General features: G+C 42.1%; 1 protein-coding gene across 4 annotated transcripts in view; it reads right to left on the bottom strand.

The window, feature by feature from the left end:
- GRIA2 (glutamate ionotropic receptor AMPA type subunit 2) overlaps positions 1-22,927 on the bottom strand; it is a 232,105-nt gene that overhangs the window by 7,491 nt on the left and 201,687 nt on the right. The gene's annotated exons all lie outside the window — the stretch shown is intronic.

The following is a 22,927-nucleotide window of genomic DNA, read 5'->3' on the forward strand; positions in this document are numbered from 1 at the left end:
ATTGACAGAATGTCGACATTGTAAATGTTGACACTTTCATAATGCTGACATTTATATGTTGACATTTCCCGGAGGTTATGGTTAGATCTAGGGATAGAGTTGCCGTTAGGGTAAGAATTAGAAGAAAACTACGATGTCGTCATAACATTCGTTTGGACATAATGAATGCTGACACTGTGACTACCACACCCAATCAAACAATGGGGAAACGTCAATATCTGTGAATGTCCTCCTAAAAATACATGGTAAGAAAATGCTAAGCTATACCTACAGTACATCTCTCAATCTGTATTCAATGGTAGTTTAACAATAATTATTCACCACTGTAATTACCCCTCTTTGCACTTTTGCCATGCACTTTGTTTACTTTTAATACCATTTATTTCCATAACATACAAATGCCATTTCTAAGCAGTTTCAGTATATAGCGTATCAAAGTAAATTATTTCATAGAGTGACTAGGTAGATTATCCTAGACTGGAGAGTTTCTCAGGATCAGCATCAACTATGGACACTGTACTGGAGTACTGTACTACAACTTGGACACAGTTCCCTCTTGATGACGATGTGAACAATGGGCCTTATTACACTGACACTCTACTTCAAGAATGGTCTGTTCTAGATAAATTCATAGTTGTGCCATATTCTCTCCATTTCTTAAAGATGGACTCGACAGCGCTTCAACGAATATCCCAATTTAGCTTTATCCTTTATCTGTTTCTTTTCAATAACCAATTTTTATTTGATTTGTTTTGTAGGTTCATGCAGAATTTCTTATTTGGTGTTAGCTGCATGTGAAAGCTAAATAATATGGGGGATATGTACTAAGCCTTGGAGATAAAGTGGACGGAGATAAAGTACTACCCAATCAGCTCCTAGCTGTTATTTTTCAAACAAAGCTTGTAAAGGGAGTTAGGAGTTGATTGGTTGTTACTTTATCTCTCCCCAAGGCTTAGTGCATAGACCCCTATGTCTTTATATTACAGAAAATCATAATAGCTGCTTCAGTTGCGACCACACACTTCTCAAATCGTCACTTTCTAGTTTCCTGTATTCTTTACCTTGTTTTAACTTAACCAATATAACTAAATGCCCAGATATATACTGCAGTTTTAACACATAGGGCCGTATTCAATTAGAAGCGAAAAGTCAGTTGCAGGACTTTTCGCCGTTATCGCTGGTTTTGGGTGCTGAAAAGTATCGTGCTCATCCCCGCTTATCCCCGTATTCCAAATCGGCGAAAACTGGACCTGGTGAAACTTAAATCGTCGAAAAGTTCTGACAGTTTTGGGGATATCAGCCTGACACCCCCCAAAAGATGCACTAACATGGAGGATTACTATGGATACCCCCAATAGCCCTGCTAAAGGTATTTGGGGTTTGTAAATGGTCTCAATAGGCGCTATTTAGCGTCTTTCAGAAAGTGGTGAAGAATAGCAGTTTTCTACTTTTTTGTGGGAAAATAAGTATTCCCATCAAATTTGGGGTACATGAAAATGGGTGCAAGCATATTTTAAAGTTGCTAAAGTCAAGCATTAAAAAGCGCCAAAAACGCACCTTCAGCAAACACCTGTAATCAAAAATACACCTCCCCCATACCTAAAGACCCCCCAAGGGCTATTTCACTATTTTTTTAATTTATACCCCCACTTTGACTTTTTTTGCCCATTTTTGCAAAGTGTTTTTTTGGGGTGTACTTTGTGTTTTTAGACGCAGTTAGCATCAGGGGGGATGTCCAAATGGTGCAGGGTGGTTCCCACAACATTACACCCCAAAACCCTAATTCTGCACTTTTTTCCGCCAGGTATTCATAAGCGAAACTTTTTCGCCTATTACATTGCATTGCGTTACTGCAATGCAATGTAATGCAATGCCGGTGAAAAGACGCTACAATTGAATACGGGGATAAATGAAATCAACAAAAATGACGTCATCGGCAAAAAATTATCGCAGAAATGAACTTTTCGCTTCTGATTGAATACGGCCCTAAGTATATAACTTGTTTGTGAGTTCCCAAATGTTGAACTGGTTAAGAGATTTAGGACTTGATTCAGAGGTGTTAATGTCGGACACAAGTGGACGATTTGTTTCAGTCTGCGTATGCATCTGAGTCACACTGCGCGTGCGTCCTAATGGTTACCACCAGGGGTCGCAGAACAAATTTTTAATTCAAATGTTTTTGGGCACCCAATGGCAATGGGCGCCCGACAGAGCAATTTAGTTGTTGCTTCGTTTGGATGACAGTGCTATGTGTGCACGCTCAAAAGCACGGGTGTAGCTGTGTATAGCAGCTAACCCCAGCTAGAGTCCTGCTTTGGGCGCCAAAATAGCTGACTCATCACACATTTCTGCTCACCTCCGCGGGACGCTGCAAGCAGAAATGTGTGCAGCCGTGGATATGCGCTCCCCGCACAGAGTAACATTTAAAATGCTCCATCGGGCACCCAAAAAAAATAGTCGTGGTTAAAGCAATTGAATGACCCCCAAAGAGAGGCAATTTCAGTGGGTGAACCTGGGTGTAAACATGGGGGGGGGGGGGGGGGCTAGCCTTATGCGGGCATGTTGCAGTCAGCAATATTTGATGGTGCACCTTAACACACAAAGTTTCAGATTAGCCAGTGTGCATCTCTGTATGAATCCCATTGGCTGCGGCATTAGTACAAAGATGCAGCTGCACTGTGGAATAAGACGCAGTCGCGGTTGCAATAATATCCACCTCTGAATCAGACCCTTAGGGTTCTATGGGGTCTATTTACTAAGCAGTGTTAGGAGAAGTGAAAAGTGAAGAGTGAATAGTGATAAGGTGCCACCCAATCAGCTGCCAACTGTCATTTTTCAAACACAGCCTGTGAGATGGCAGTTAGAAGCTGATTGGCTGGCACCTTATCACTTTTCACTCTTCACTTCTCCTAACACTTCTTAGTAAATAGACCCCTTAGTGTTAAACCAAACATCATAAAAGAGCGGCACGTCCTCACTCTTTGCTCCACATTTGCCTCAGCGAGGGCACACATGTCAATGAGAGTACCCATTGCCATGCAGCACGTTGTGTTGTTCTCTCCTCTCCTCTGTGTGAGAGAATCCTCTGTCATCTCTGAGGAGGAATTTATCCCTACTCTGTGTTTAGCCCTAGCTGTGTTACACAGAATAACTAAATATTACATATCATGCTCCTCTGCTCCATAAATGGTGCACATGGGCTCTATGTACAGTGTGTCAGTACATAAGCCATCAATTTTTTCCTCAGCAGCATTATCCTCTTGAATAGGCAGCCTTTGTGTTCCCTTCCCTGACTATAGCTCAGGCTCAGGTTGCGATATTGTTCAAATGATATAGGACAGGCATTTGTCTATAATGCTCTTATTCCATCTTGTGTATGTGGTTCTACTCTCTATTCAATAACCAAATAATCTAAGGCAATGTTAGTGTTATTTGTGTCTTGCTTTTCTGTGTTTCTGACTAAGCCGCGATAAGCCGTTTTCGGCTAAAAGTTTCCGCCAGTGACGTAATTTCGCCAGGCGGAAACTTATCCCCATATTTAATTCCAAAGACTTTTCACCGGAGTCTGTGCCTTATAACCGGCGGAAAAGATTCGCCTCTGAATGGAGGCGGAAAAAAGTGCAGATTTGGGGGTTTGGGGTGCAAAGTTGCGGCAGCACATCAGCAGCCATGGGACGGTCCCCCAAAGGTAAACTGCATCAAAAAAAAAGTTTTACAAAAACTTTAGATCACCCCAAAAACGTACTTTCGTTTTAGGGGCGAAAAAAAGTTGGGGGACAAACTTAAAAACTAGCGAAAGACTCCAGGGGGTCCCCAAGTATGCCCCCGGTGTTTTCTGGTTTGCAGAAGGTGTTTTTTAAAACATCACTTTAGCGATTTTTAACCATGCTTGCACCCATTTTCATGTACCCCAAATTTGCTGGAACTACTTATTTTAGCCAAAAAACCCTGCTAAATGCTATTCTTCACCACTTGTGCAAAGACGCTAATTAGAAGCAATTGAGAGCATTTTCAGCACCCCAAATACCTTCAGCAGGGCTATTCGATCCCCAATGTTAGTGCATCTTTTGGGGGGTGTCAGGCTGATTTCCCCAAATCTGACAGAACTTTTCGCCTGTTTGAGTTTCGCCGAGACACGTTTTCACGTCCTCTGCAATTGAATAGGGCGAAAAGCGGGGACGATCACGATACTTTTCCGGAGGCAAAACTAGCGATGATGGCAGAAAGTCCGGCAATTGAATACAGGCCTTAGCTTGTTGCTCAGGTTACCCTCTTTGTCAATCATCACGCTAATGGTAATAGCTGTCTTATTGGTGTCTTGGTGCATAATTCTGTATCCCCTTAGCTTACACTGTAGCCAATCACAATGCATTCCTTTGCATGAGCTTCCCATTTAATATAATTTTCTATTAAAACATGTACATAGACATTGTAACCATATATTTGAATGTGCTGCAGCTCAGGCTTCTTTCTGTTCCACAAAGTCTCTCTCTGTAGCCTTACTGGCTAATTGTGTCATTGACATGTCTGCCTCCAAGATCATATGTTGCTGGCAGTGCTTTCTCTCTGTTAGACCATCTTGTTGGGGGCTACATAGTATTATGTCTGGAAATTCTTAAAAACATTTTTTTCATCTTACCACTTGTGTGAAAAATAGTCCAATTATCTGCACATGGCTCCTGGCAAGTCCAAATGTGGCTGCAACTCGTTATTTTTTAGCAAACTGTGCTTGTGTCGCAGCTGATGTTTCTCACCAATGGGTAAATGGGTGCTACCGGGTGGCAATGGGGAATTCTTATGTAAGAGAAACGTTCCATGTGACCTACTGTATTCTGAGTCGTGCATATGCCGAGTATACGCCATTTTTAGTTGCATCTTCTGCAGGAAGCATGGGGTAGGTGTCAGTGCTGTTACTAGTGATGACGTATACTCTCACAGCAGCAGGGCTGTGATTGCATAAGTACGTACAGTTCAGAATATGGGCAGATAGTCACATAGGACTTACGATTGCTGTAGGCGACTGGAATTGTGACAGCATTAAGTGCGTCTCAGATTTAGGTCCATAGTATTTGTCATCCTGATAAACTTGCTCCATACTTGAGTACATTTCATCATCTGTTCCTTAGCTACCTTGATCATTACTGTAGGGTACTTATATTATAGATATAGGTGCCACATACGTACAGATGTCTCCACATGCATCTTACTTCCTTGCTTGTTAAACAGCTCTTCTAGTCGTGATATGCCGTGGCGAGACTCGGTAGCGCTGAGCATCTTTTTGTGCAAATTTGTCCATTCAAATGCATCTTACTCATAGAGTGACCTAAACAGGTGTTTTTGGACTTAAGGCTGGAATCCAGGATGTGGGAACTGACTAAAGGTTACTCTATGCTGTTGGAGGATTATAGACTCCTGCTCCCAGGAAGAGTGGACTTCCATACAAGCGATTATAGGTGTATTCACTTTACACCCACACTATCTGGTAAGCCTTGATTTTTATTTATGTATGGTGGATTTTATTATCTATGCAATATATACTTTTGATTCCTATTAAAAAACAATATTACACTATGGTGGCCCTTCTCTCTCTCTTTTCACATAAACGTATATGGTGTACGGGAGTTTAAGGATCTACCACCATTCAGTGTTTGGAATCTCGAGAAGCCCTCCTCCTAGTGGAATTTACAGGGAAATTTTAAAGAACTCGGATGTGAACTTTCTCTCTTGGAAGTTTATGTTGTTGGGACTAAGAAACCTTAGGACTTTTTATGCATTATTAACAACATTGTAAATATTAAGTTTCCATTTTTAGTTCCAGATATTGCCCTTGGGTGACTATTTTTATTGTTTTCATTTGTCGTTTAGGTATCTGTAGGGATTACCTTGTGACACCTGATAGCTGCACCTTGTGATGCGCAGGTTCCTATACCTTTTCTTTACATAAATCTATTACATTTACCGCTAGGGCTCTAATTTAGTAGCCTACAAGTTGCAGACATACTGTAGGAGTGATTCTGATGATCTATCTCATGTTTTTAAAGTGCCAATAATTTTCTCTTGTAAATTACAGCTGCTTTACAAAAAAAAAGGGTTAAATTGCCGGAATAGCGTCCATGCTTGCAACTTGTAGATTATTAAATAAGGGCCATAAGTATTCCACAATTGTGAAATCACAGCTTTCCCTTATAAAAGCAGAATGCTTTTGCAATAACCATTTCTTAGAAGTAGCTATGCTTCTACTGTGTACACTGCAGACATTTTAACTGACATTTAATAAATCTGAAATCAAAGCAAATTAATTGACTGCCTAATCATGTTACAATCATTGTAAAAAGGACCAATGATTCTAAGCACGCAAGGCTTTTATGTGCATTTTCATGATTGACTCTAACTGATGATTACAGTGCTATCAGAATTTTGTCTTATGAATTATTGCTCTACAGTAAGTACCTTTACACTATATAGTGGAGTTTATTCAGGAACAGACGCAGAAGGCGCTGTGTATTTTGCCACAGTTGCATCTGAGTTTTATGCTAATGCCACAGCGAATTATTTAGAAACTGAGATGCCACTTGCAGCGTCTTGAGACGGCGCATTTCTGTCTCTGTGTATGGCTGGTGCAGTTTCTCCATCTGAGTATGGCCTATGGCTGGTGCAGTTTCTCCATCTGAGTATGGCCTATGGCTGGTGCAGTTTCTCAGTCTGAGTACAGTCTATGGCTGGTGCAGTTTCTCCGTCTGAGTACAGCCTATGGCAGGTGCAGTTTTTCCATTTTAGTATGGCCTATGGCTGGTGCAGTTTCTCCACCTGAGTATGGCCTATGGCTGGTGCAGCTTCTCCATCGGAGTATGGCATATGGCAAGTGCAGTTTCTCCATCTGAGTATGGCCTATGTCTGGTGCAGTTTCTCCATCTGAGTATGGCCTATGGCTGGTGCAGTTTCTCTGAGTATGGCCTATGGCTGGTCTCTTGTCTGAATATGGCCTATGGCTGGTGCTGCTTCTCCGTCTGAGTATGGCCTATGGCTGGTGCAGTTTCTCTGAGTATGGCCTATGGCTGGTGCAGTTTCTCCGTCTGAGTATGGCCTAAGGCTGGTGCAGTTTCTCTGTCTGAGTATGGCCTATGGCTGGTGCAGTCTCTCCGTCTGAGCATGGCCTATGGCTGGTGCAGTTTCTCCATCTGAGTATTGCCTATGTCTGGTGCAGTTTCTTCATCTGAGTACGGCCTATGGCAGGTGCAGTTTCTCCATCTGAGTATGGCCTATGTCTGGTGCAGTTTGTCCATCTGAGTATGGCCTATGGCTGGTGCAGTTTCTCCATCTGAGTATGGCCTATGGCTGGTGCAGTTTCTCCATCTGAGTATTGCTAATGGCTGGTGCAGTTTCTTCATCTGAGTATGGCCTATGGCTGGTGCAGTTTCTTCATCTGAGTATGGCCTATGGCAGGTGCAGTTTCTCCATCTGAGTATGGCCTATGGCAGGTGCAGTTTCTCCATCTGAGTATGGCCTATGGCTGGTGCAGTTTCTCCATCTGAGTATGGCCTATGGATGGTGCAGTTTCTCTGTCTGAGTATGGCCTATGGATGGTGCAGTTTCTCTGTCTGAGTATGGCCTATGGCTGGTGCAGTCTCTTGTCTGAATGTGGCCTATGGCTGGTGCAGCTTCTCCGTCTGAGTATGGCCTATGGCTGGTGCAGTTTCTCTGTCTGAGTATGGACTATGGCTGGTGTAGTTCCTCTGTCTGAGTATGGTCTACGGCAGGTGCAGTTTATCCATCTGAGTTTGGACTATGACTGGTACAGCTTCTCTGTCTGAGTATGGCCTATGGCTGGTGTAGAGTATGGCCTATAGCTGGCGCAGTTTCTCCATCTGAGTATGGCCTATGGCTGGTGCAGTTTCTCCATCTGAGTATGGCCTATGGCTGGTGCAGTTTCTCCATCTGCGTATGGCCTATGGCTGGTGCAGTTTCTCCATCTGAGTATGGCCTATGGCTGGTGCAGTTTCTCCGCCTGAGTATGGCCTATGGCTTTCGCAGTTTCTCCACTTGAGTACGGCCTATGGCTGGTGCAGTTTCTCCGCCTGAGTATGGCCTATGGCTTGGGAAGTTTCTCCATCTGAGTATGGCCTATGGCTGGTGCAGTTTATCCATCTGAGTTTGGCCTATGGCTGGTGCAGTTTCTCCGTCTGAGTACAGCCTATGGCAGGTGCAGTTTTTCCATTTTAGTATGGCCTATGGCTGGTGCAGTTTCTTTGAGTATGGCCTATGGCTGGTGCAGCTTTTCCATCTGAGTATGGTATATGGCAAGTGCAGTTTCTCCATCTGAGTATGACCTATAGCTAGTGCAGTTTCTCCGTCTCTGTATGGCCTATGGATGGTGCAGTTTCTCTGTCAGAGTATGGCCTATGGCTGGTGCAGTTTCTCCGTCTGAGCATGGCCTATGGCTGGTGCAGTTTCTCCATCTGAGTATGGCCTATGTCTGGTGCAGTTTCTCCATCTGAGTATGGTCTAAGGCAGGTGCAGTTTCTCCATCTGAGTATGGCCTATGGCTGGTGCAGTTTCTCTGAGTATGGCCTATGGCTGGTCTCTTGTCTGAATATGGCCTATGGCTGGTGCTGCTTCTCCGTCTGAGTATGGCCTATGGCTGGTGCAGTTTCTCTGAGTATGGCCTATGGCTGGTGCAGTTTCTTCGTCTGAGTATGGCCTAAGGCTGGTGCAGTTTCTCTGTCTGAGTATGGCCTATGGCTGGTGCAGTCTCTCCGTCTGAGCATGGCCTATGGCTGGTGCAGTTTCTCCATCTGAGTATTGCCTATGTCTGGTGCAGTTTCTTCATCTGAGTACGGCCTATGGCAGGTGCAGTTTCTCCATCTGAGTATGGCCTATGTCTGGTGCAGTTTGTCCATCTGAGTATGGCCTATGGCTGGTGCAGTTTCTCCATCTGAGTATGGCCTATGGCTGGTGCAGTTTCTCCATCTGAGTATTGCTAATGGCTGGTGCAGTTTCTTCATCTGAGTATGGCCTATGGCTGGTGCAGTTTCTTCATCTGAGTATGGCCTATGGCAGGTGCAGTTTCTCCATCTGAGTATGGCCTATGGCAGGTGCAGTTTCTCCATCTGAGTATGGCCTATGGCTGGTGCAGTTTCTCCATCTGAGTATGGCCTATGGATGGTGCAGTTTCTCTGTCTGAGTATGGCCTATGGATGGTGCAGTTTCTCTGTCTGAGTATGGCCTATGGCTGGTGCAGTCTCTTGTCTGAATGTGGCCTATGGCTGGTGCAGCTTCTCCGTCTGAGTATGGCCTATGGCTGGTGCAGTTTCTCTGAGTATGGACTATGGCTGGTGTAGTTCCTCTGTCTGAGTATGGTCTACGGCAGGTGCAGTTTATCCATCTGAGTTTGGACTATGACTGGTACAGCTTCTCTGTCTGAGTATGGCCTATGGCTGGTGTAGAGTATGGCCTATAGCTGGTGCAGTTTCTCCATCTGAGTATGGCCTATGGCTGGTGCAGTTTCTCCATCTGAGTATGGCCTATGGCTGGTGCAGTTTCTCCATCTGCGTATGGCCTATGGCTGGTGCAGTTTCTCCATCTGAGTATGGCCTATGGCTGGTGCAGTTTCTCCGCCTGAGTATGGCCTATGGCTTTCGCAGTTTCTCCACTTGAGTACGGCCTATGGCTGGTGCAGTTTCTCCGCCTGAGTATGGCCTATGGCTTGGGCAGTTTCTCCATCTGAGTATGGCCTATGGCTGGTGCAGTTTATCCATGTGAGTTTGGCCTATGGCTGGTGCAGTTTCTCCGTCTGAGTACGGCCTATGGCAGGTGCAGTTTTTCCATTTTAGTATGGCCTATGGCTGGTGCAGTTTCTTTGAGTATGGCCTATGGCTGGTGCAGCTTTTCCATCTGAGTATGGTATATGGCAAGTGCAGTTTCTCCATCTGAGTATGACCTATAGCTAGTGCAGTTTCTCCGTCTCTGTATGGCCTATGGATGGTGCAGTTTCTCTGTCTGAGTATGGCCTATGGCTGGTGCAGTTTCTCCGTCTGAGCATGGCCTATGGCTGGTGCAGTTTCTCCATCTGAGTATGGCCTATGGCTGGTGCGGTTTCTCCATCTGACTATGGTCTAAGGCAGGTGCAGTTTCTCCATCTGAGTATGGCCTATGGCTGGTGCAGTTTCTCTGAGTATGGCCTATGGCTGGTCTCTTGTCTGAATATGGCCTATGGCTGGTGGTGCTTCTCCGTCTGAGTATGGCCTATGGCTGGTGCAGTTTCTCTGTCTGAGTTTGGACTATGGCTGGTGCAGTTTCTATGTCTGAGTATGGTCTATGGCTGGTGCAGTTTCTCCACCTGAGCATGGTCTATTGCTGGTGCAGTTTCTCCGCCTGATAATGGCCTATGGCTGGTGCAATTTCTCCGCCTAATAATGACCCATGGCTGGTGCAGTTTCCCCGTCTGAGTATGGCCTATGACTGGTGTAGCTTCTACGCCTGAGTATAACCTATAGCTGGTGCAGTTTCCCCGCGTGAGTATGGCCTATGGCTGTTGCAGTTTCTCCACCTGAGTATGGCCTATGGCTGGTGCAGTTTCTCCGTCTGAGTATGGCCTATGGCTGTAGCAGTTTCTCCACCTGAGTATGGTCTATGGCTGGTGCAGTTTCTCCGCCTGAGCATGGTCTATCGCTGGTGCAGTTTCTCCGTCTGATAATGGCCTATGACTGGTACAGTTTCTCCGCCTAATAATGACCCATGGCTGGTGCAGTTTCCCCATCTGAGTATGGCCTATGACTGGTGCAGCTTTTATGCCTGAGTATCGCCTATAGCTGGTGCAGTTTCCCCGTCTGAGTATGGCCTATGGCTGGGGCAGTTTCTCTGTCTTAGTACAGCCTCCTGTGTGAGGAGCTATGCATCTTTGAAACGTAGCCGCTTTCATCGACACCCTGCGCCAATGTAGCCACCACCAATACATCCCAGGTACAGCCACTTAAATTTACAGATCCTGCATCTGAATCTGTACTGCGTCTCTGAGCGGTAACAATCAGGAAGTATGCACTGTGCAACTCACATAAATGCACAGACGTACAACATCGCCCAACTGCATGCAGCATTGACACTGTGTCCACCTCTGAATCAGGCCCAGTGTATTTATACCCATATGGGATCACCATTTTTTAGATCTATGGCAATTTGACAATAACATTAGTTATAGATTTATATGAGCAAGACTGGTAAATTACATGGCACTAAGAATAAACTAGTATATGATTAACTCCTTCACCACTGAGGCTTTTCTTACCCTTGCTCTGAACCAATTTTGCATTTTATTTCGAGCTAATACCATTCAAACATCATAATCTGTAATTCTACCTTTTGTCAGATAATTTTGAATTTGAAGAAAATATCGTAAGTCCTCATCAACACGGATATATACAATCTACCCAAAATGAATTGCAAGAAAGTGAACTAAAACTAAATGTGCTTTTTTATATACAGTATATAAACACCACCAAGACAGACTGCTGCTGCAGCATTAATAATCCACCTTTCCAAAACAGCAAGAAGCAGGATTCAACACATAGGTTTTCATAATACAATCTGCACTTTCACTAGTTTGGGGTCTGGAGAACTGGACAGACATGGGTTAATGTTATGCTTGCTTAGTTTGCTACTAGACTCATCAGTGCATACTTTCATTTAGCGCACACATATTCCACAGCCCGTTACAGAGAATATTTTGACCATTTACATCAGTTCCTGCCCCAGGGGAGCATACAATCTACAGTCAGGTGCATAAATATTGGGACATTGACAGAATTGTCATATTTTGGCCTCTAGTCACCACCACAATGGCTTTGAAATGAAACAAACAAGATGTGCTTTAACTGCAGACTTTTAGATTTAATTTGAGGGTAATTACATCCAAATCAGGTGAATGGTGTAGGAATTACAATGGCTTCTATATGTGCCTCCCACTTTTTAAGGGGCCAAAAGTAATGGGACAAACTAAACAATCCTAAATCTAACTTTCACTTTTTAATACTTTGTTGCAAATCCTTTGCAGGCAATTACAGCCTGAAGTCTGGAACGCATAGACATCATCAGACGCTGGGTTTCATCCCTGGTGATGCTCTGCCAGGCCTCTACTGCAAATGTCTTCAGTTCCTTAAAAAACTCTTTGGTTGCTTTATCAGTATGCTTCGGGACATTGTCCATCTACACTGTGAGGTGCTGTCCAATGAGTTCTGAAGCATTTGACTGAATATGAGCATATAATATTGCTCGAAACACTTCAGAATTCATTCTGCTGCTTTTGTCAGCAGTCACATAATCAATAAATACAAGGGAACCAGTTCCATTGGCAGCCATATATGCCCATGCCATGACACTACCACCACCATGCTTCGCTGATGAGGTGGTATGTTTTGGATCATGAGCAGTTCCTTTCCTTCTCCATACTCTTCTCTTCCCATCACTCTGGTACAAGTTGATATTTGTCTCATCTGTCCATAGGATGTTGTTCCATAACTGTAATGGCTTTTTTAGATGTTGTTTGGCAAACTCTAATCTGGTCTTCCTGTTTTTGAGGCTCACCAATGGTTTACATCTTGTGGTGAACCCTCTATATTCACTCTTGTGAAGTCTTCTCTTGATTATTGACTTTGACACATATACACCTAACCCCTGGAGAGCGTTCTTGATTTGGTCAACTGTTGTGAAGGGGTTTTTCTTCACCAGGGAAATAATTCTTCTGTCATCCACAACAGTTGTTTTCCATGATCTTCCGGGTCTTTTGGTGCTGCTGAGCTCTCCGGTGCGTTCTTTCTTTTTAAGAATGTTCCAAACAGTTGATTTGGCCACACCTAATGTTTTTGCTATCTCTCTGATGGGTTTGTTTGATTTTTCAGCCTTATGATGGCTTGCTTCACTGATAGTGACAGCTCTTTGGATCTCATATTGAGAGTCGACAGCAACTGATTCCAAATGCAAATGTCACACCTAGAATCAACTTCAGACCTTTTACCTGCTTAACTGATAATGAAATAACGAGGGAATAGCCCACACCTGTCCATGAAATAGCTTTTGAGTTGATCGTCCCATTACTTTTGGCCCCTGAAAAAGTGGGAGGCACATATAGAAACCGTTGTAATTCCTACACCGTTCCCCTAATTTGGATGTAATTACCCTCAATTAAATCTGAAAGTCTGCAGTTAAAGCACATCTTGTTTGTTTCATTTCAAAGCCATTGTGGTGGTGAATAGAGGCCAAAATATGAAAATTCTGTCAATGTGCCAATATTTATGCACCTAACTGTATATTCCCTACCATATGTACATACACATACATAATAGGGTTTATTTTTGCCAGTAGCCAATTAATCTACCAGTATAGCACTGAGGTCCTACCAGAGCCTAGGACCTCAGTAGTGTGAGGCAGTAATGCTAACCTTTACACCATCCTTGCTGCATCTATCCTATACTATACTTGGTGCAATAGTTACACCTGGAATCATGACAAGGGGTGCATGTTGCTTGACTCGGCTTTTTTAAATGAGGGTGGTCCAAGTGTGTAGATGTCAGGCTGGTGGATATAGGACACATTTCCTATTTTTCATCCCATGGCTTTACCACTATTTCTGCATTGCAATGTCATATTATCAGGTAATGACCATATAATAACTACTAAGGGGACTCATAATTTAATTTTATCAAGGGATTCCACTCTTTTAAATGAGGGTGACCTTGAGATTATTGAAGCCAGAATGGTAGAGATCATCCCCCATTACTCTACTTCATAATGGTTTCTGTAGTGTAGGGATTATTATCTCCTGTTCACCCTGTCCAGCCAGTGCACATCAAGGTGCATGTCTACTCTCAACTCTTGGGAGATACCTCCGTAATCTGGAATAGCACCTATGTGTGCAGAGAGGAATAGACCACAGAAGAGCATTCCGTAATCATCAGCATGAAGGCACAATGGGAATGTTCTTATTATGTGCCACATTTTGCTGTGTAATTCAATAGGGCAAAATACATCCCATTAAAAGGGAATAAAAAGGGAATAGACCTGAGGACTACAACCTCAAAGTAAATGCATAAGTCAAGTCCCCTTGCAGAGTGAAAATTGCCATATGCGGCCTCAAAAATGGACCCTCTCCACTCCTCCATTTTTTAATTATTATTATTATTATTATTTATTCTCGGTTAGACGAGTGCCAATATAATTGTCTAAGCAAAAAAACTTATATAATACAGTATATACAAATATCTATATTATTCATACAATTGTAACTGCAAGACAGCGCTATACAATATTTTAGCCAGTGCTTCATAGGTTAGCCTTACTAACTGCTTTATCCAGGTACCCGTAAAATGAGAGTAAATGAAGAAAATGCTTAGTAATGAAGAAATTCATAACGTATTTAGAAGTAAACAATTCAGAATAAAAGGATGTCATATTAGATGTGAAACTAAATCAATCATACAAGATATATAGCTAAATTCTCTAATATGAGCTTACTCATCATAAATCTGTATACAGGGAGCAAAATCTACACACCAAATTATTATTAGGATAACTATCTGTTCTTAGTCTTTGCTGATAGAGGGGGTAAATATCTCAATTTTGACATTTGTGCTTGTATCCTAAATTAAATCAATCATAATAATATATTTTCCATTTATGATTGAAAAGATTGTAATAGTATGCAATATTTGAATACTTTGACAGTGCTAGTAGAGTGTACATAGCTCTACAAGGATTGCTCTTTCCCTAATCTTAATGTTACTCTGATCTGTATTTTTCTGCAACTTACAGTATATTATTTAAGTATTACAATAGCTGTACAAAAAGAGCAGTTTTAGACTGACTGGCTATTTTTATTGTAAATGTGCCAAAGCTTGTGTAGAGATGAATGAAGCCGAGATGAAGTGCCAGGAGATTTGGCAGAGATGTGAAAATCCGGCAACACAACCACCAGTTCCCCCTGTACTGCACTATTTCATGGAAAGGAAATGGCAACAGGGTATTTATCAATTATTATATAACAGAATTTAAAGTTTATAAAAAATGTATTTTGGAGCTAGTGGTAGAACTAGAAACACTTATAGCCAAATTTGAAAGGCAAAGGGCCTGACTCAGAGATGTACGCTATTGCCGCAGCCTCAGCTGTGAATTTGTACTCAGTGGCTGTGCGAAAATATGCGAATGCTGCTACTGCCGGGATTTGTAGTGAGATGCCCACCAGCGGCTTTTAGATCAAAGAGACTGCATACAAAGACACAGCTTGGTCACAGATCAGTTGATTATTGGATTATGAGTAACCCTATGATCGCGCAGACATTCCCCGAAAATGCTAGTGACACACCTGCATTTGAGTCGCCACCCCATTACCGCCCACAAATGGTTCCTGCCGTCAATCATTTGCGATACACACGGTCCCTGTCTGTCAATCACTTTGCGATACATACGGTCCCTGCCTGTCAATCATTTTGCGATACACACGGTCCCTGTCTGTCAATCACTTTGCGATGCACACGGTCCCTGTCTGTCGATCACTTTGCGATACACACAGTCCCTGCCTGTCAATCATTTTGTGATACACACGGTCCCTGCCTGTCAATCATTTTGCGAGTCACACGTGGTCCCTGTCTGTCAATTATTTTGCGATACACACGGTCCCTGCCTGTCAATCATTTTGCGATACACAAAGGTCCATGCCTGTCAATCATTTTGCGATACACACGGTCACTGTCTGTCAATCACTTTGCGATACACACGGTCCCTGTCTGTCAATCATTGTGCTATACACATGGTCCCTGCCTGTCAATCACTTTGCGATACACACCGTCCCTGCCTGTCAATCACTTTGTGAATAAATCCTCACTGCAATGAAAATTAAACTTGACACATGCGTGGTGTGACTCAGAAGCAAGCGCACATTACCGATAATCGCTCAAACTGTGTGAACATTGGCATTGCGTACATCTCTGAATCAGGCCCAAAGTGTGCTAAACGTAATAACCAAATGTGGAATGAGGGAAACATTCCATGGACCATTTTGGAAAATGCTGCTCTTCTCTACATGCGTGTGTGTGTCTTCTACCACACACTCATTTTATTAATACAGAAGTTGCACAGTTTGTACCATTACAACGTTCCATGTGGTTACAGTTCATATTTACAACACATTTCCTCCTCTTCCAGAGAAGGTCAATTTTAAGGAAACAGTCTTATTCTGCTGATGATCACTGCACAAAATTGTACTTGATAAATCAATGTTTGACTTTACCATTAATAGATTTTTTGACTCTTCACTTAATGTACTGCATATTACTTCCACTGTCATTTGTATGAGCAGAAAGACAGGTTTTTTCAACTCAAAAATATTTTTTAACAAGGACATATATTTGTAGTCTTGTTCTTCCTTCCTTTAATTTATGTGTATGTATTAAGGGAATAAGAATAATTTTCTGGTTTAAATTTAAATCAATAAAGCAAACTGGACAAACTGCGCAAAATCAAATATGTTATGCGTTTCTTAAAATTTTGCAGTTAGTAAATGATCATTACACTATTTTAAAGCCATAATCAATATTTCATATAATGTCCCTTTTTACATGCTGTATAAATGATTACTGAAATGTGGCTTACCCTCTCTCACACTACTGTACATGCCTGGCAGCTGTCTCTCACACTACTGTATATGCCTGGCAGCTGTCTCTTATGGTGGCCTCTCTGTCAGTCAAACTTCCATACCCAGAGGCAGACAAGGTGGCAGAGTAGGTAATCCTAGGTTATCAATGCTGCACCTTCTGAGCCATAAACCTGGCACAACCAGTCTACTTGACTTCCAAAGGAGTCTCTTCTTTCTGCTCTACTGTACCTTTGTGTTGCAATTTTTCTATCAAATAGGTTTAGTCTCTCAATTACTTTACAACTTTCCTGCTTAGCTGACATATTTCCTATCCTTTGACCTATAATATGTGCTCATACTTTATAATTTCAACATTCCCATTGACAACCCACTGTCTCTAGTACCACACATTTCTTTGATTGCTTCTTGCTTAGGTCTCTCCCAGTGGACTTCATCTCCCACTGTTATACATAGCCTTATTTCCTTCAACCTCAAATATCTTCACGAACTTCCCTGCACCTAAATCTACAAACACTCTCCACTCTGCTGAAACTGCGTTCTCTCTAAAATAATTTATCATGCCTTGATCTGACTCTCCTGAACACACTGTCTCTTTTTACAAGTCCTAGACTATTGTAGGCGCCTCCTTTCTAGCCTCCCTACCTACCACTCACCTTTACCCACTGCAATCTTTACCATTGTATTTCCCGCCTTTTCAACCTGCTTCAATCGTTACTAATCCCACTCACTTGAATCTCCTCACCTTTACATGAAAAGACCCTTTTTCACTCCTTACCATCAATATCTCAAACCTTACCTCTGACCAAACTCCTGCCCACCCTCTACACCTCTGACTGCCGCTCACCTCAACTACAGATGTATCTTCATACACCTTTTGTCACCATAGCGTGAAATATATGCCAAGACTTAAGCGCTCCACGAGTAGCGAATGCTGTGCTTTCATACTTGTTCCTGAATTTTGTGCCTTATTAGCATTGTAGCAACCTATAAAAGTGTCCTAGGTACTTAAAATTTGTATTTATGTGCAAAGGTCACATGTATGGCACAAATCATAGTGTGGGTCACTCTTTTCAAATCTGTCATGTCTTTTCACCCAGTTTAGTGACTGTGCCGCACCAGAAGCTACAGTACATGAAATGACAGCATTCAGGGTAACCGCACATTGTACTTTTGTCGCATTAGTGATGCAAATAAGGTGCAAGTTTTGTTAAAAAGTCTCTAGCAAGGTGATTGGCATGGCTAAATCGCAGAGGGCTTGGCTACTTGCCGAGATTTGATGATAGGTGTATGTGGACACATTTGTATGATCACTTCCTCCTATACCTCATCCAAGATAGCTGCTGCAGTGACCTCTTTATATAGAACTTACTCCCCAACACAGTCAGATTTTCCATCAGTCTCCCCAGCTTTTAACGCACTGTCAAAACACACCTCATTACTACAGCCTACTAACCCTATTAGCTTCTCACTCAATCCCTTTCTCCAGCTGGTCTCAATCCTAGTTCACCATCCAACTATTTACCCCTTCCCTTTAACAAACATTTAAAGCCCTATTATCTCTTGCTCCATCCATGCTACAAGTTCTCATTTTTGTCTTCTTGCTCTTCACAGTGACTCTGATACTGTTTGATCTTCCATATGAAAGGAACACACTCATTTGGCCTCCCACTATTACACAGAAATACCTAGTCATACAAGCTAGTGAGAGTTGACTTACCCTTGCACCTGTACTCAGGACTCTCTGTCTGCCAATCCCCTGTAATGTCTAACATTCATACAACGTTCTTATGGAAAGGTTAGCTGTTTATTTTGCTTGTGTGTACATTTTATGGCTCCTTATAAATAAAAGATAGTAAAAACATATTGTCAAATTTTATTGAAATTGACTAATATACTGCCAGTCTCACAGACTGCTTTCAACAGTGATGAGCTGTGTCCTTTGTACTTGATCCCCACTAATGTATTGGGTCATTTGTGATGGCCATAAGCAGACAGCTTATGATGGAGCCTCCTGCGATATAAACAGAGAAAACCATTTATTTTGTATACTGTATTGTTGGATAGTGTGTCTTGTATTCCAGGATTGCTGTTTAGTCCTAATTTTGTTTGGTCAAGGAGTGTTCAAAATGATTACAAGTGAAATCTGCTGCTGAAAGCAGGTCGCCTCAATCACCTTGCTGGAATGACCAAACACTGGATAAACCTTTTGCTCTGACTCTTTCATTGAGGGTGGTATGCTGAGAACACATTTAAACGTATTGCTTTGCCAAAGTCCTTCCAAAAATGTGCTGTAAACTGCCGCTCTGTCAGAAACAACAGACTCTGGGCATTAAAAGTGTGCCATATGGAGTGCTGAAAATAACAAAATGAGCCATACTGGTAAATAATTAGAATATAGTGTTCAATACCCATGAATGGGTCAGCTAAGTGATAAAATTCCATTGCTATATCCTTTCTAGAGATTATTAGTAAGCCCTGAAGCAGTCCAGCTTGGGCTGAGTGAGTCATCTTGGTTCTAGCACTAACAGCTAATGCAGAAACATATTGACGAATGTCTTTTGCAAAACTTAGTCACCAGTTACACCTACTAATAATGTCTACATTTTTATGAACACTGTGGTGTCCAATTATCATGGAATGGTAATATTACAGCAATATATTATGTCATAGCAAGAATTTTTGATAAAGATGTAAAAGAACTGGTTAAAATTCTATCTTTGGATATTGTAACTTAATTCTGGAAAGACAGCACATCCTTTTTGTAGCTGCCACTATCCTTCTTCGGAACGTTTGATAAATGACTGCTGTCATTAATGTATCTGCAAAATTGGTTCCTCTGTTTGATAAGTAATCTGCCTTGCTATTATAAGAACCAGTCCTATACATGACTACAAAATATAATATGGTAATTTAAATTGTGATTGGTGAACTGTCTTAAAAGCTTCTTCGCATTTCGATGAAAACAGTTCCTTTACAACTTAGATTGAGATTGGTTTAGTTATCTAAGTTTTATTTTCTCTAAACGGCATTTAGTATTTAAGCCAAGAAAGAATTAATCAGATTAATGTTCAATTAAATCTATAGATTGAGTACAAAATTAACAATTTTTAGGTTTGATTTACAGTCTACGGGGTAAATTTACTAAGATTCGAGTTTGGTCGAGATGACAATCTCAGGTGAGTTTTGGCATGTTTTTCATCTCGCAAATTCAGGTGAGTTTGGGAGAGAGTTCTTTAATCTCACTCGTAAAACTCGGGTGAGATTGCAAACTCGAATCAACTCACCATCGGGCAAATTCAGAAGTACTTTTCATAAAAACGATGCATCTTGCAAATTTACTAAAATTCAAGATTACAATCTTGGGTGAGATTAGAGCAAACTCGCAGTTTCTCCACCTCCTGAGCTGCGAGTTTGCCAGAAACATACACAGGTCAGTGTGACTTGTGTATGTTTCTGCATGTGTACTTAATGTAAAGTGTTTATATTAAAAAATATTACGTAGGGTCCCTACCCCCAAAAGACATAACCAGCCCCGGACTGGTAAGCCAGTCCTGGTTGCAAAAAATTACGGGAAACAAAACGAGTAGGGTTCTCCCATAATTCAGAAACCAGCGCCTGGCTGCAGGGCCAGTGCTGGTTTTAAATATAGGGGGGGACCCACGTGTAACCAGCCAATGATTGGCTAGCGGCCCATGGGAACTAACAGATAATAATGGTCATCTGTCATTTCTTGAGGTGCAAGTATTTTGTCACAACATATACTTGCACCTGTTCGTATGGATAGCGTAACTCGTTTTCTTATTTGCCAAGTACGTGGATGCTACGGAGAGCGGCGCCAGGATAGAGGTGAGTATAGGCTCTTTTTTCCAGGTACACCTGTGGAATCTACATGGGACAAGGGGACAGACCAGCTGGCACAGGTAAGTATGTGTGAGTGGGTTAGGTGTATGTAACAAAGTTTCACTGTATATAGTGTGTGCACTGTGGTTTTTTAACTTTTTATTTTACAGTGGGGGTATGGGTGCTGGCCGCCTGCTGGCACTTGTAGTTCCACAAGTGCCAAAGGGCAGGCATGCTGGTACCTGTAGTTCCACTGTAAAATACAATAGTTTTCAACTATTTTACACATTACTACTCCCGTACCCACAGCCCAGGGGTGCGGGGAAGAGACCCAGGCTTCAGACCAAGTTTGGGGTTTCGGGAGAGGGGGGACCCCTTTTTGGGGGGTCCCCATCTTCCCTGAGATCCCTGGCTTGACCTGACCAGCTTGGGTTGCGAATGCTTTGGCCATGGAGACCCAGTAATAGGGTCTCCTAGCTGTGGCATTACACCCCGGTCAGTTTGGGTCCGGTGCTGGTTTTAAATACAGGGGGGTCCCTTTGAAGTTTTTTAAAACCAGCACTGGCCCTGCAGCCAGGTGCTAGTTCCTAAATTACGGGGGAACCCTACTCGTTTTGTTCTCTGTCATTTTTGGAACCAGGGTTGGCTGACCAGTCCGGGGCTGGTTATGCTTTTGGGGGGGGCTACGTAATGTTTTTTAAAGATTTAAACCTTCTTTTATGGTGCATACACATGGTCAGATTTTTCCTTCAGATATGAACGATAACGATTTAAAATTCGTTCAGTCGTTCATATTTGAAGGAAAATCGTTCATATCTGACATGCCTGAACGATTGAATGATTTCTGACATCTGATGTGTTTGCAGTCAGACTTGGAGGATTCCATTCATTTTAATGCAGTCAAAAATTGTTCAATCGTTCAAATCGTTCAAAACTTTGGTAAAATCGTTCAAATCGTTTAATCGTTCATCTGACAAATCTGACAAGTCTGACAAATCTGACCGTGTGTATGCTCCATAACAGGTTGATCACACAAGCAGTCTTCACATATCTCACTGATATGTGCAGGCTGCTTGCTCGGGAGAGTTTTACAGAGAGAAAACACTGCAATCTCAGGTGAGTAATCTCATCTAAACTTGCTACTCGGGGGAGAAATCTCGATCTGCTTCACCATCGGAAAACTCACTTTCAGCTAAACTCACTTCTTAGTAAATTTGCGAGTTTAAAAACGAGAAAATCGCTGAGTTTCGGCGAGGCAAATCGAGTTTAAAAAAAACAAACTCAATCAGACTCGAATCTTAGTAAAATTACCCCTAGGAATTCTTAAACTGCTCGTACATATCTTTAATGCTTGGATTTTGTCTTATTATATATGAGACTATCAACCAAACAGATTTCTCTGTATTATTAAAGGATATCAATAAAGGGACCAGACACAAAGTCAAAAAGACAATCATATGAACGGTGCTGAGGTAGAGTCTCTTCTAGATTCTTATCAAAAGACATCTGAAAAGTCTCAAAAGGGTTCAGGTATTTAATTGATGTTTGATACCATAACTGTAGAGAAATTCTGAGTTGATAAACAATGGAGACTAAACTATTTTTATGAAAAGCTCTATGGTAATCAAATTGATACTAGGATAATGTTTGGTAAACCAAGGAATATGCAGGATTACAAGGACTTTAGGGGATTAAACAACACCTAGCATGGTGTACCTTGTAGGGTATTATAAATAAAGGTACCGTCACCCTAGCAACTGGCCTGTAACTGAAACAGACGTATCTATGATCTGCAAAGGAATAGGCTAGAGCATGATAGAGGTAAGAATCTGATGTTTCTAGGCATATTCATATTTGCTAAACTACTCCAGGAAGCGAGAATCAATAAGGATTGAAGATACAACTTGAGAGGAAATAATTGAAACTGCACAGAAATGTAACAGTATGAATTAGGTAACTGAGACAGAGATGGTTAATTCTGAGAGGGCCGAGGTGACATAAAAGTTTTCTGACAGCTTGGAATTTCGTCCACTAGCAATTTGCTAGAAAATGTTTCCAGGTTGCACAAGAGAAATAGAGTCTTTGCTACTTTATTGAAAACTGTATTAGTTCAAAAATGTTTCTTAGTGAGATGAGGAGAAAAGTTGCAGGGGAAATGAGACATTGTGATTTGCATTTCTCCTTTGGCTTTCAGCTAAGCGGGTGTCAATGGTTATACATCACTGTACAAATTCATCAAAAGCTTCAGCTGAATTTTATGTGCTAGTTCATCCTGAAAGTCATCATTATGCTACCCTTGATACTGGTGGCATTTGGATGTTATATTCTAGTTGGTGTCTCTCAACCATTAGTGAAACTTAACATAGTAATCCAGCAAAGAGCATGCCTGTTGGAGATTGGGTTCAACTGTAGCAGCGCTGTGAGGGTCATCACTTGCCTTGCGAGGGT

The sequence above is a fragment of the Taudactylus pleione genome, unplaced genomic scaffold (assembly GCF_031769625.1).
Source record: "Taudactylus pleione unplaced genomic scaffold, aTauple2 ptg000170l, whole genome shotgun sequence".
In the NCBI taxonomy this organism is placed as follows: Eukaryota; Metazoa; Chordata; class Amphibia; order Anura; family Myobatrachidae; genus Taudactylus; species Taudactylus pleione.